The sequence below is a fragment of the Symphalangus syndactylus genome, chromosome 1 (assembly GCF_028878055.3).
Source record: "Symphalangus syndactylus isolate Jambi chromosome 1, NHGRI_mSymSyn1-v2.1_pri, whole genome shotgun sequence".
In the NCBI taxonomy this organism is placed as follows: Eukaryota; Metazoa; Chordata; class Mammalia; order Primates; family Hylobatidae; genus Symphalangus; species Symphalangus syndactylus.
Window position 1 is genome coordinate 9,908,373 of NC_072423.2, and position 15,088 is coordinate 9,923,460.

General features: G+C 48.6%; 1 protein-coding gene across 4 annotated transcripts in view; it reads left to right on the plus strand.

Annotated features, from left to right (window-relative positions):
- Positions 1–15,088, plus strand: part of MBP (myelin basic protein) — a 150,669-nt gene that overhangs the window by 123,684 nt on the left and 11,897 nt on the right. The gene's annotated exons all lie outside the window — the stretch shown is intronic.

The following is a 15,088-nucleotide window of genomic DNA, read 5'->3' on the forward strand; positions in this document are numbered from 1 at the left end:
GTGCCAGCTCCTCCAAGCTCCAGGCTCGGCCTGGGGCCCAGGACACTGACCTGAGCAGGAAGGGGCTGCTCTGGGCTTCCAGCAGCCACTGTCTCCAAGTCCTCGGATGTCCTTTCTGCCTTGTTCTCACAGACCCTTGTGCTCCTGGCCTGCCTTGGAGGACACTGTCCACCCCTCAGCCTTGGCACCCATGGAAAGGGTCTTTCTGGAAAGACCTGCCCTGCCTCTGAATCCACCATCACCCAGCACATTGGCGTTTAGGAGGCAAAGCATTTTGTGCCATGGGAAAGCACAGGAGTAAGAACCAAAAATGCTTGGCTCAGATCTCATGGCCCTGCGTCATAGCCATGGACCTGGGGCAGGTGTCTGTCTTCTCTGAGCTTCCTTCCCTCTCCTGTAAAACAGCAATGGTGGCAAAAGTGTCACCTGTCCTGCAGATGCCATGGAATGTTGTGCTAATCAAGCAAGAAAAGCAATGCAAATGCCCCACAGGAGCCTCGTCCTCTGAAAACATTGGTGTCATCGTAACCCTGCCCCAGTGCCACTCCCCACTCGTGCTATTCTGGAAGAGGCCTGGTGACCCTTGGAGCTGCTGGGGAGGGCAGCGCTGGCTCTAAAAAGCCCTGGTGGCCATGGCCCCTCTGCCCCTCAAGGCTATAGTTTCTGTACTGGGGCCTTAGTTTCCGAAACTGTAAAACGAAAATCAGAGTGGTGAACCTCACATCAATCCCTGCTCCCACCATTCTTAGAAGGAAATGGCAATCAAGCCTCAAAAGCTCCGTGGTGGGGGCAGCTGCACTAGAACTTCACTCTCTGGCCATCAGCTCCAAGTCGTCTGCGTTTGGGAAACAGAAGTCTCTCTAAGCCTCCCCTGTGGGAGAGGAGTCCCTCTTGCCATGAGGAAGAGGAATTGTTTCTGTGGGTCTCTCAGGACAAGGAACAGAGACCCTGCTTCCCGGAGCTGTGGTCATCAAGGGTGTGCTTCTGCATGGAGACGCCGTGGCAACATGGTACCCGGGGGCGGGCTGCCATCAAGGTGCCAACCAGAGAGGCCATGGCACAGCCACCCGGCGGAAAGCACACAACCATTTTAAGGACTTCCTCGCCAATCTGACAGCAACTTTCACCTCTGACAGGTGCCGTTTGTCCACCTCCGTTGCTTCTCCCTCTTCAGCATTCTCACCAGGATGAGGAAGCTGGAACCTGGCGTCAAAACTCTTCCCCTTTGAGGTTAAACCCAGATCAGAAAAATGCAGCCACTGAAAGGGTTTACTTAATGGCAGAAGCACAGGCTGCCAACCTTTGACTTGTATCCTTCTGTGCCCAGAGCCCTGATGTGGGTCCCACAGGGTTTCGTGTCAAGAGGTCTCTGATGCCGACCCCCGTATCACCAGCGGACAGAGGCAAAGGCCCCCAAAGGAGGCCACGGGAACTTCACTTCCCCATGAAACATGGGAGAGAAAACACGACCAGATATGCCCCGACCACATCTACAAAAGCAGTGTCTGAATCTCTGCATCCAGCCTCACAGTTGGCTAAGAGGAGAAACGCTGATCCCTCCTGTCATGGGGCAAAGCAACAACCTCCCGAGTAGGGCACCAGGAGGGAAACCACACACAAGCCGCCGGTGCCAGCGGCCGCCACCCTGCAGCGCTCTCATTCCCAGTATCTGCAAGGAGCTGCATCGTCTGCAGGGAGCTGAGGTAACAGCCTCAGGTTACCTGAAATCTGCATCAGAACGAAAGGCTTGTCTGTGGATTTTTTCAGACATAGGGAAAAGCCCAGTATTCTGGATGGTGCACAGCTTTCTGTAAAGAAAGTAAATGCCCGTGACTTTCATTAACTCGTGCGAGCCAGTGATTCAGGAATAAACATAATTTTCAACCCGGCAAAGGGCAAAAACACAGGAAAAACTGCACCTGTCATTCAGACAGAAAAGAATTCTCTCCAGACTGCAAAATCTAAAATGTCCTGAGCTTGCTTAAAAAAAAAAATCTAACATACTCTCCTGAGGCACGGTAGGAGCTGTTTGACCAGAAATGGAATAATAGCTTCCTTGGGGGGATGGGGGGGAAAGCACATATATATGTGCTTTTTTTCAGAGGAAGCCATTATTTAACTAGTATTGTAACTAGTATTTAACTAATATTGCAAAGAGAACCACAGTGTTCTGTGATTTCTCGGAATTGCCATAGCATTATGAAGTCAGGGGGATGGGGAGTAAGAAAAGGGGAGACACCACGGCCCGTCATTCACAGTCGGATGTGTCGCCTCATCTCCAGCCTTGCAGGCTTTGATACCCGTGTTCTGTCCAATAATACTGATTTCATAGGTGCCTGTTTTAGCTGCTGGGCCAGTTTCCATGGGAAACAGATGCCATGACCCTAAGCTTCAGATAATTTGCAGGGGGTCTGCTGTTTACCACTCCCACCGGTTTTTAGGTAGAAAATACGCGTGCATTGAAACAGAAGATCCCTGGAGAGAAAAGAAGATGCTACGTAGGTGACTGTCTCCTTTGAGCATCTTTAAGGAGGATCATTTAAGCACTTAAACAAGGTTTCTGGGGGTGTAAAGGATCTTTGTGAGCCACGAAAGAAGTGTGATGCGGGGGAAAATGGCAGAAAAGGTGCATCTATTTCATCTAGAGCTACATTTTACGATTCGTAATTCAAAAAATATACTGAAGAAGCATATTATCACTTTCACAAGAAAAAAATTATGTCAGATATTCCTCTGTGTTCTTTCTTATCATGGCAGCTCAGAAAAACAGTGATACCACTCTCTTCTGTGGTTCTAAACAGGCCACACAGATTCATCCCTGAGCTCTCTGTCTCTGAGTTTTTTCAGATTAACTTCTGAGCTCTCTGGTATCTGCATTTCCTGAGAGTGCCAGAAGAATCAAACATTACCCTGGGAGGAAAAAAGAGTAAAAAGCAAATTCATTCGCCCTTCACTCTCAGGGCCACTGGTGCAACCACCGAAATGAACAGCCTAGGTCCCGAATGCCGCTTTGTGGGTGCGTGCAAAAATCCGGCATGTGCAACCTGGAAACTACAGGAATAAGGATCAGGAGACATGTTGGTTGGTTGGTTTTCAGTCACACAGACAAAATCGGATGGTCCAGACGATGCAATCTGTCCGTCCTGAGGCATCACTTTCCACTGAAAGGAGGAACTGATGGGCCCTTTGTTTCAATTACATAGAAATGCATCTTTTAAAATGACAGAGAAAATTGAAAAATCTCATCTCATTAACTACACTCGCATTTATTATATCCATCAGTGTTTACTAGAAAGTTCGTTCCCAATTATTTTGGTAAACAGCAGCAATTGAAGCTTCCCTCATTCCCTAGACACTAACTGGTATATGTCATTGACTTTGTCTACAGATACTAGTTTATTTTTCTTGTCTATGAGCACGTTGTTAGTTCTAGCCAATAGCTTCATAACTTACTATTAGGTAAGTCTACAGATTTTTGTAATAAAAAAATACAATTTAAAAATCCATTCTTCTCCCTTCCCTTTTCCCTTTCTCTTATGACTAGCCAGTGAATTTCCCCACAGGCCGCTGAGTTTCAGGTGGGTAACGCAAGCCTCTCATCCTACGTTCACTCCACAAGTCTAACTTGGCGTGGAGTCTAAAGATCAAGCCCTAGACAGCTAGCAGGCTCGGCAAGCAGCTCCCTGAACCTCTTTGCATCTCAATACTCAAATCTGTAAAACGAGTGGTGACGTGGAAGCAGTGCTGAGTGATATTTTTGGTTTACAATCACACCTCGTGTTTTAAAACCAAGACTCCTCGCTTTCTCTATTCTGGTTTTGCACTGAATCCTTTTGGGGACACAGGGAAAAAATGTACATTCCTAGAACTTGGACCACTTACTTGATTAAGACAATGCCCATAAGGAAATCCCTACCGCATTTAGCCACTGGACGGTAGACGCTGCTCTCTGGGCTATATTGAGATGCATTAACAAAGACACATTTTTCTAACGTGTCATTCTGCGATGACATCACGGACCACACGACAAAGGGAAGACCAGGCGCTTGCTAAGTCTCCACAGCCAAGTGCTGACGGATGCATCTCTGCAGCCAAGGCCCTAATGGGAGGCCCAGGTGGAGAAGCCAGGTGCATGGGACCCTGCTGTGGTTGCCTCCATGAGAACGCACCATTCCAGGTTTACGAGAGGGCAGAGGTCTCCAGGCGGCAACTCCACATGCTCCATCCCATCAGGTGGGAAAATGGGGCAGATGTTATCAACACTCAGTTATTTGACCCACTTCCCAAAAACTGGCACATAATCAATAAAAATGGGGAAACAAAATGTACTGTTAATACGTGTGATCTGAAAGGAGGCACATCATCTCTAATGACAGTCAGAAGATGTTTCAACACACGTCTGTGTCGGTAAGAACACTAGTGTGAGGGGAGGGTGGAGGTGAGCAGGAACTCTTTCTTATGGGCATTTTGTTGTTGTTGTTGAGATGAAGTCTCTCTTTGTCACCCAGGCTGGAGTACAGTGGCTCGATCTCGGCTCACTGCAACCTCCGCCTCCCAGATTCAGGCGATTCTCCTGCCTCAGCCTCCCAAGTAGCTGGGATTACAGGTGTCCGCCACCACGCCCAGCTAATTCTCATATTTTAGTAGAGAGGGGGTTTTGCCATGTTGGCCAGGCAGGTCTCAAACTCCTGACCTCAGGTGATCCACCCGCCTTGGCCTCCCAAAGTTCTGGGATTACAGGTGTGAGCCACTGCGCCTGACCTCTTATGGGCATTTTCTTAAGTAAGTCATCCAAGTTCTAGGAATGCACACTTCTCCTTGTGTCTCCAAAAGGATTCCATGTGAAATAGGAGTAGAGACCTCTAATACCTCACCCATCTGTTAAAACTGCAGAGTGGGTCCCCTCGCAGGCTCATTAGCTGCCATGGGCTGCTGTGGAGCCGCTGGAGGCTGTCAGGCTACGCTGGGCCCATCTTCTGGGCAGGTGTATCTACACCCGTGTATCTAGTGATTTACTCTCCTCCGGAAGAGAAACGCGGGCACACCCTAGCCTGGGATGGCAGGGGAGGAACCCCCAAGCCCCACGGGGCTCAGCATGGTCCCACCTGGAGGTTCAGCTGAGCTTCAGGGTCTGGGACAGTGAGCGGGGACCCCGTGAGCTGGGACCCCGTGAGTGGGGACCGGGTGGGCAGGGACCCCGTGAGTGGGGACCAGGTGGGCGGGGACCCAGACAGGCTCAGAGCTGTAAACTCACGAGGTCTTCACCTATTGACCTTATGATCCTTGATTCAGGGAAGCAATTAAATTCCTCTCTCAGACAAAGAACTAAGAGCTTGAACTCTTTATTTCCCAACTACAAAACTCCAGGCACCCGTGAATATTAATCTTTTTTCAAATTAATTGTAAACATTTCTTCTGAGAGGGAGTGACTCCTTTAATAAAATCCGAGTGGAAATGATGCTGCCAAGAAATGCCTTGGCCCTGCAGCCGCTGATCTTCAGATGCATCGGGCAGCAACTCATCTGTTACTGCTTCCCAGTTTAAGAACGCCCAGCTCCCCAGGCCTTAAAACAAACTGGAAAGCAGGTGGGTGGGGTGGAGGAAACCACCTCTTCCTGATTGCTGGAGAGAAACAGGCAGCGGGCAGCAGCCTGGGTGCTGTGCGCAGGAGCGCCGCCTGCTGGTGATGGGTATCATCGCAGGTTGAGGAAAATAATTCTGCAAAAATCGTGTAATCAAACAGGCTAATGGAAAAAGGAATTTCTTTTACAAATAAATGGCCACCCGTGGTCTTCCTCCCATGATTTTAAAAACTTTTCAGCAAGTTATTTTTATTTACCAACCAAAAGTTTGTCATTTTGTTGTTGTTGCTCTATGAATCGTGATGAAAACTCTACTGATAGGAAGGGGCCCCTGACACTGTTGAGTAAAACAAGAAAACTCAGATGAAGAAAACAGTGTGTCTAGTACGATCACCTTTAACGGCATTTGCATATTTTGTCTGTGTTTTTGCACAAAGCCAGATCTAACAATGTGCTCATCAAAGTGCAAACCAGGGTCATCCTTCAGTGGTAGAATTTTTCCACAAACTTTCTTATTTCATGTGATATCTTCATATGAGCATGTATTATTTTTCTAAACAATAGAAAATATTAGTTTTTAAAAATCAGGTCTTTTTTTAATTCTTCAACTGTCCCAGGTATTCAGCTCCAAATAAGCCAAAAATTTTGCAGAAATGTCCTGGCCTCATCTCTAGCTGGAAAACGCAGGTGGCAGGATGCCCCCCAGCATCTGAGTCCACATCACCAGGTGCGGCCCTGTGTCCATTTCTTATTTTATGGTGCAACTGACCTCCTAGCTCTTCCTCGCTTTTAATCACCTACAAAGAAAGTGCAGTGCTTGAAACAGGTTGGGGATGGCCCAGGAGACACAAATCTCAATGAATAACCAAAAATGTTCACAGTTTTGGCTTTTTTAAACCTTAGTGAGTACAACTAAAAGTATATCAGGGAATTGCTAAACGTGTGTCCTAAAAACTAAGCAGGCCGTGTGTGGTGGCTCACGGTGGCTCACACCTATAATCCCAGCACTTTGGGAGGCCAAGGTGGGTGGATTGCTTGAGGCCAGGAGTTTAAGACCAGCCTGAGCAACATGGTGAAACTCATCTGCACTGAAAATACAAAAATTAGCCAGGCATGGTGGTGCATGCCTGTAATCCCAGCTACTTGAGAGGCTGAGGTATGAGAATCGCTTGAACCCAGGAGCGAGGTTGCAGTGAGCTAAGATCATGCTACTGCATTTCAGCCTGGGCAACAGAGTGAGACTGTCTCCAAAAAAAAAAATAAATAAAACCCTAAACTAAACAGCAGGAACACTTTCTGTGTTCCTGTGTGAACTGAGAGCTGAACTTCAGCTCTCAGTTCACTTTCAAGACGACCTTATACATCACAAATGTTCCTGGGGCCGCAGCTCAGAGCTTCTGATGAGGTTGACGGGGGAAGCTGAGGTTGTGAGGCTGGCCCAGGCCCTCAGCGGTCTCCTCTGGGAAGGCTTGAGGGTGGGCCACCCCCTTCAGCGTCCCCCATGGCTGGTCTGTGAAATGACTTGAGTTCACCTTCACCCCCTAAGCGCCCCACCCAGCTTGCATCTTCCCCTCACTTCTTCCCGTTGTTTCTTTAAGGCCTAGCATCTTCTCCCAGCTCCTCCCACCTAGGAACAGGTAACCTGTTTACCATAAGGTGTGACAGAATGATAAGTGCCCATGCCCCATAAATTGAAAAATAAACCCCCAAAAACACTCTCTTAAACCCCCCAAAAAACACTGCTCTTAAACCCCCAAAACACTGCTCTTAAACCCCCCAAAAACACTGCTCTTAAACCCCCCAAAACACTGCTCTTAACCCCCCCAAAACACTGCTCCTAACCCCCCCAAAACACTGCTCCTAAAATCCGCTGACACCTTGCATTTATCACATTTCCTGCACCGCTGGAAGCCGTGGAGTAGGTGGTGCGTTTCTACAATTGAACTGAGCAGGGTTTGTGGTGAGCAAGGGGCTGTGGGGTCAACGAGGAAGGGGCCAAGGGGCGGCATGAAAGGACTATAGACCCGGATCGAGCATCCAGAAGGAAGGGGCTGCTTCTGACCTTGCCTGCTGGCCCGTGTGACAGAGGCTGTATTGCATGGACCTGCAACGAGCCACTCACAGGAGAGCAGGGCAGACACAGGGCTCCACTTGTCAGCCAAGCCATCCTAACACTGTGTGTACGTCTCATCTCAGAAATGTAAATGTACCTCGACCTTCAAAAGGGCAGCAATGTCTGTCCCGATGCTGTGTGCTGCTATTCCTTCAAAGAATAAGGGAATCTCGGCAGCTTCACTTCAGGCTGTTGGGGAAAGGAGAGTGGGGCCTTCGGGCATCTCTTCTACGAGTCACCCGAGGGCATGGGAATGTCATGGCCAAATCAGATCAGAGTCGCTCAGGGGAGCCTGGGTCACTTAAAAGGTGGCTCAACTACAGCTGAAAGGTGGAAACAGCCCAGAAGTCCCCGGAAGGGTGAATGGATAAGCAGAAAGCAATCCGTGCATACGGTGCAGTGGTTGTCGTTCAGCCTAACAGTGGAAGGGAACTCTGACAGGGGCTGCAGCACGGGAGTCTGGAGGGCACTGCGGTAAGTGCACTAAAGCCATCGCCAGAGAGCAGACGCTGCATGGCTCCATGCATAGGAGGCCCCTAGGGTGGCCTGGTTCATAGAGACAAGGCGGCTTGAACGCTGGGGCCGGGGATGGAGAGTGAGTGTTTCATGGGGACCAGGTTTCAGTTCGGGAAGCTGGAGAGGGTCTGGAGATGGATGGCGGTGATGCTTGTACAACAGTGCGAATGTGACGTATGCCACTGAATTGCACACTTAAAAATTGTTAGAATGGTAAGTTTTATATTATGTGTGTTTCACCACAATAAAAAAATTTCTTTTTAAAAAGTGGCTCAGGCCGGGTGCGGTGGCTAACACCTGTAATCCCAGCACTTTGGGAGACTGAGGCGGGCGGATCACGAGGTCAGGAGATCGAGACCATCCTAGCTAATATGGTGAAACCTCGTCTCTACTAAAAACACACAAAAAATTAGCCGGGCGTGGTGGTGGGCGCCTGTAGTCCCAGCTACTCGGGAGGTTGAGGCAGGAGAATGGCGTGAACCCGGGAGGCGGAGCTTGCAGTGGTCCGAGATCGCGCCACTGCGCTCCAGCCTGGGGACGGTGAGACTCTGTCTCAAAAAAAAAAAAAAAAAAAAGAAGTGGCTCAGATGCAGCACCCGTCCACGCGGCCACGCAGTCCCCTGCCCGAGGTCATCACCAACCTGACACTGAGGCTGCTCCTGGGCTTCTGTCCCCGTGCTCAGCACAAAAGCTCTTTAGGAACATAAAGCACAAACCAGGCCAGGAGTCTCCGGAAACAACCGAGATAAAAGCTCACCAGAGACTGATCTCGCAAGGTCTCCCACTTTTCCAAGGTGGCTTCTTAGTAAAATTCTAGAACAGAAGACTCGGAGAGTCTCTGTTCCAGGCCCATCATTTCACCCGTGAGGAACCACAAGCCCCAGGGCCCCAGGGGACTCGCTGAAGGCCACGCAGGTGGTGTCAGACCCGGGCTGGAGCTTCCCAGCTCCCTGCAGCAAGCTCTTTTCACAAGGCTGCCATGGAGGGCTTTTGTCCCTCTGGCCACTTTCTATTTGCTGAGCTCCACCGTGTGAGTCAAATGCCAGAAGCTTTGGGGATCCCACAGAAGTTTTTCTTTTTTCCTCTGAAAGATTAAAATCTAGCTGAAGAGGGAAGATGCTTGCAGAAAGCTAAAAAGGACAATCCAATGCCAGATGAGGGTTGCAGCCAAAAGAGGCTATATTTTCCCAAAACAGACATTTGGAGGGGAGGATGATCTAGGCAAAGGTCAGGGAGCCAGCAGGAGCCCCGAGGCGGAAAGAGATGCCAACACTTTCAGGGGGGACCTGAGACTGCCAATCAGAAAATTCGCACAGTGATATGGCGCGCCCATGAATTCCATTTCTGGCTCTACAATGATAGGTCATGTTAAATGGCCTTATTCTATATTCTATTTCACAAAATAATGAACAAAATTGGCTTGCTTTGGGGGTACAGTTCTATGAGTTGTGATGCACGTATGGATTTGTGTAGCTACTGTCATAATAAGGACACAACCCCCAAATCCTCCCACCTCCCCCTCCCTCGTGGACACTGCACCCTCCCCCAACTCCCTGCCCCCCAGCTCTGACCTCCCCCAATATAGGTCAGCCTTTTCCGGCATGTCGTATAAATAAGACCACACAGTATAAAACCTTTTAGAATGGCGGCTTTTACTCAGCAAGATTCCTTGGAGAGGCCTCTAAGCTGTTGCCTGTATCAAGAGTTTGTATTTTTATTGCGGAATAGTATTTCATGCCTGGATACAGCACAGTGTGTTTATCCCTTCAGCCACTCAAGAGCATTCAGGTTGTTTGAAGGTTTTAGTGAAATCTGGTGGGTTTAGCTGCTATGAACATTCATGTACAGGTTATTGTGTAAACATAAGCTTTTATTAAAATTTAAATTACTTTTCCCTCAAAAGATTGCTGGCCAATATATTCATTATAAAAGCCATTTCCAAAAGCGTGTAATTTATCCTTTAGTATTTAAAGCAGGAAATGGAATTACAGGGTCATATGGTAAGTATAGGGTTAACTTTCTAAGAAACTGCCAAATCGTTTCAAGGAGTGACAGTTTGCGTTCCCAAGGTAATCCATGAGGGTTCAGGGGCTCCACATCCTAACCAGCACTTGGGAATGTCGGCATTTTTAATTTCAGCCATTCTAACGGTGCGGTATCACCTCACGGTTTTGATTTGCGTTTTCCTGATGCTAATGATGATGCTGAACATCTTTTCATCTGCTTATTCACCCTCCCTACGTCCTCTTTGCTGAAGTGTTTATTCAAGTGTTTAGTCCATTTTTAAACCAAATTGTTCGTTTTCTTCTGGTTGAGTCTTGAGAGCCCTTTACAGATTCTGCTTTCAAGACCTCTGTCAGATATGTAATTTGCAAATATTTTCTCGCTGTCTGTAGCTTGTCTTTTTCTTCTCTTGATGGTGTCTTTTGTAAAACAAAAGTTTTTAAACTTTGATGAGGTCCAATTTATCCGTTTCTCCTTTTATAGATGATGTTTTGGTGTCAGGTCTAAGAGCTCGTTGTCTACTCACAGGTCATGAAGGTTTTTCTCCTATGGCTGCTTCTGAAATTTTATAGTTTTACATCATAGATAACGATCTATGATCTATTTCGAGTTAAATCTTGTGTAAGGTGTGGATTGGGGTTAAAGTGGTTTTTCGTGGTTGTTGTTTTTTTAACATATGGATGTTCAATTGTTTCAATGCTGTTTGTTGAGAAGACAGTTTTTTCCATTGAATGATCTTTGCCAGGAATCAGCTGGTCAGATTGGGGTGAGTCTGTCTCTGGACTCCATTCTGTCCATTAATCTGGGTGCCTGTCCTTCCTCTAACACCACAGGTCCTTGGTTACCATAGCTGCATAGTCAATCTTAGAACCAGGTAACGTGTTTTTCTCACTTTATGTGTCCTTTTCACAATTGTTTGGCGATTTTTGCTCCCTTGGATTTCCATAGAGTTTTAGAATCCTCCTGTCTCTAGCTAAACAAAACCTTGCTGGAATTTGATTTGGAATTGCATTAAACCTGTAGATCAATTTGGGGAAAGAATCAACAGTTTTACTATGTTGAGTCTTCTAATCCATGAACATAGTATGTCTCTCTATTTAAGTTCACTTTGATTTCTTCCACCAGCATTTTCTAGTGTTAGCATTAAAGTTCCGTACATTTTTGCTAAATGTATACCTAATATTTTGTTTCCTTGATGCTATTATATATAATAATTTTTAATGTTGTTTTTTAATTGTTCATTACTTGGATGTAGATATATAATTGACTAAATGTCGTTTTAGTAATAGGTCATTACAACCATGGTATAACAATACAGATATAAGACTGACTCAAATTATTTGTGCAACTGATGATTTATGGCTAAAAGCCCAAGTCGAAGGCCTAGTTCAGTCACTCTTCAACGCATCTATAACCAAAAAATGTGTATGATCCCATGATAATTATCCCATTCACTGAAGACAGTGTCAGTTCTGTATTAAAAGTGAACTAAACAGCCTACATGTTAATTCAACAAACAGTTGCTGCTCACTGCATTCTTAGTTCTGTATGAGGACCACCAATAAACAAGCTGCCTTTTTCACAGATATTTCTGACCCCTGACAAAAGCTCTAAGAGCTCACCTAAAACCTACCAACATCACGTGTACCTTATAAGATTTAAACTACCTTTTCCTCACCAGTGTAGTGACCAATATATTCATTATAACAGTCACCTTCAAAAACATATCATATTTCTTTTATCATTCAAAGCAGGTATTCATAATTCACATGTGAAGCATTATCTGTGTAATGCTCCATTGAATCTCTGACAACACGATAAGTTGTAAAATCCTGAGATCTGCATAGCATGACTGAGCATTCACTTATTTAAAAACCTAACGTAAACCCAAGCTTTTTCTTTAGAAACTTAAAAAGTTTAAGTCATTTTTCTAGTTTAATCACAGGATGAGTGATTTAAAGGCCAGTGATATTTCTGTGACTCAAAATCCAAAGTTCAGCATCTAGAGAAATGGAGAGGCAGAGCGCCAGTGGCCTTCTGTGAAGAGTCTGGGAGCTGCACTCTGTGCCTGAGAGAGGTTGACAGTCTCATCAGGAATGAGAATCGTTAACCAACGAGGGCACAAAATAGGAAAAACAACTAGTAAAATATGGAGTTGCTGATTACTAAGAAATCCAAGGGATAAAATGGCATCTTTTTTTTTTTTTCTTTTGGAGACAAAGTCTCGCTCTGTCACCCAGGCTGAAGTGCAGTGGCGCAATCTCAGCTCACTGCAACCTCCACCTCAGAGGTTCAAGCAATTCTCCTGCCTCAGCCCCCTGAAGCTGGGGCTACAGGCACACGACGCCAAGCCTGGCTGATTTTTTGTATTTTATTTTATTTTATTTTTTTTTTTTTTTTTGAGACGGAGTCTCACTTTGTTGCCCAGGCTGGAGTGCAGTGGCGCGATCTCGGCTCACTGCAAGCTCCAGCTCCCGGGTTCACGCCATTCTCCTGCCTCAGCCTCCCGAGTAGCTGGGACTACAGGCGCCCGCCAACACGCCCGGCTAATTTTTTGTATTTTTAGTAGAGACGGGGTTTCACCGTGTTAGCCAGGATGGTCTCGATCTCCTGACCTCGTGATCCGCCCGCCTCGGCCTCCCAAAGTGCTGGGATTACAGGCTTGAGCCACCGCGCCCGGCGATTTTTTGTATTTTAGTAGAGACGGGGTTTCACCATATTGCCCAGGCTGGTCTCGAACTCCTGACCTCAGGCAATCTGCCTGCCTCGGCCTCCCAAAGTGCTAGGATTACAGGCATGAGCCACCACGCCCCGCCACAATGGGATCCCTCTTTCATTCCTCATGCATTCAAAACCTCTCAGGCAGGAATTTTGTCTGCTTCACTTTTGCGGTATTTTCAGAACGTGGACCATGCCTGGCCCCTGGCATTTAGTTGGGAAGTAATGAGGCCCAGTGCAGAGAGGGACAAGCAGCTCATGGTTACGCCCTGCTGTGCCTGCAACTCTGTCATAGGGGAGGCCACGAGCAAGGGGTGCAGAAAACAGAGTTCGCAGTGCTGAGTAGGCCCCGTGCATGGGAGACGCCTTTGCCCTGGGCCCTGTGGAGGTTTCAGACAGATGGGAGAAGGAAGGGCCCTGTGGACAGACAGGACCCTGCACAAGGCCCAGGGCAGAGGATGCACAGCCCATCCACGTGGAAGATGGGCGGGGCCAGGGCATAGGGGCACAGCCCAGGGCAGGGGATGGATGCTCAGCAGCCAGGGCAGGCGGGAGGAGAGCTGGGGCTGGGGCTCCGGCTCCTGGCAGGGCTGCAGCCAGAGCGCAGGGCCCTCGGAAGTGCCCAGAGTAACAGGACTCCCGCTGCAGGCAAGGGCGGCCACAGGACACTGGAAGGAGAGGGACATCCACGTTGCTTCTGTTTCACGAAGCTTGATCTGCTCTGGGTGCTGAATGCTGGGAAGGTGGACAGGAAGACTCACCACGTTAGGGCCCAGGGGACAAAGAGCTTTGGCTTCACCCTGAAGGGTGGGCAGGGCAGGGAGCCTCACAGGCAGCAGGAGAGCTGTTAGTCGTCTGGGGGTGAGGGCAAGAAACATTTAAAGCAGGGGTCCCCAGCCCCCAGGCCCTGGACCGGCACCGCTCTGTGGCCTGTTAGGAACTGAGGCACACAGCAGGAGGTGAGCAGCGGGCGAGTGAGATTATCTCCTGAGCTCTGCCGCCTGTCAGGTCAGCGGCGGCACCAGATTCCCATAGGAGAGCAAACTCTACTGGGAACGGCGTGTTTGAGGGATCGAGGTTGTGCACTCCTTATGAGAATCTAATGCCTGATGATCTGAGGTGGAACAGTTTCATCCCAAAAACGTTCCCCCACCCCCATCCGTGGAAAAACTGTCTTCCACAAAACCCATCCCTGGTGCCAAAAAGGTTGGGAACCGCTGCTTTGAAGAGGATCGAGTAGGGAAGGAGGGCAGAGGAAAGAGTCCAGTGCCAGCAAAACTTCAGACCTGACGTGTGCCGTGTGGAGACCCCCGTCTGGGCTCAGCCACAGAGGTGAACAATGTTGGTGCTGGACAAAGCGCAGCACACTCTGCAAACATTGTCCTTTGTAGCTGCAGCATGCAGTTGTCACCCACTGAATTCCACCATTCCGTGCACTACCATAAATCCCAGAAAAGCGCACTTTAGGCCTTTGGTGGCAAAACTGTCTTCTGAACAACAAGGGGTCCTCCCAATCAATGTGCATAGAGCTGAGAGACTGGAGGGAAATGCTTCAACTGACTTCAGTGCATTTAACTGATTTGCTTCCGCTGCGTTCTGTGTTGACAGGGCGCAGCCAGAATGCCTGGGGCCAGAGCTCCTCTGAACTCCAGAAATTCATTCCTGCCTGAGGTGTGGGCTCTTTACATGCAGGCTGTTTCTGAACAAGTAGGATCTGCGAGCAGCAGTGAGAAAGCGAGGGGAAAATTGACAAAATCAACCTTGCAAGCTCCCCCTGAGTCCCTTTCCTTTGCTTTTCTGAGAACTCATGGTCAGCCCTCTTGCCTGCTGCATTCACCGCTGTTGGGCCTTTGCAGTTGAGCTGAGAGCCAAGCAGACAATGCATGAAGTCTGCAAAAGCCGCAGGGTCCCCTGTGTCCCCTGCCCCCCTGTGTCCCCTGCCCCCTGCATCCCCTGTGTCCCCTGCATCCCCTGTGTCCCCTGCATCCCCTGTGTCCCCTGCCCCCCTGTGTCCCCTGTCCCCTGCATCCCCTGTGTCCCCTGCCCCCTGCATCCCCTGTGTCCCCTGCCCCCCCGGCGTCCCCTGCCCCCCCTGTGTCCCCTGCCCCCCGTGTCCCCTGCCCCCTGGGCGCATGGCTTTTCCCTTCCCTCCGCT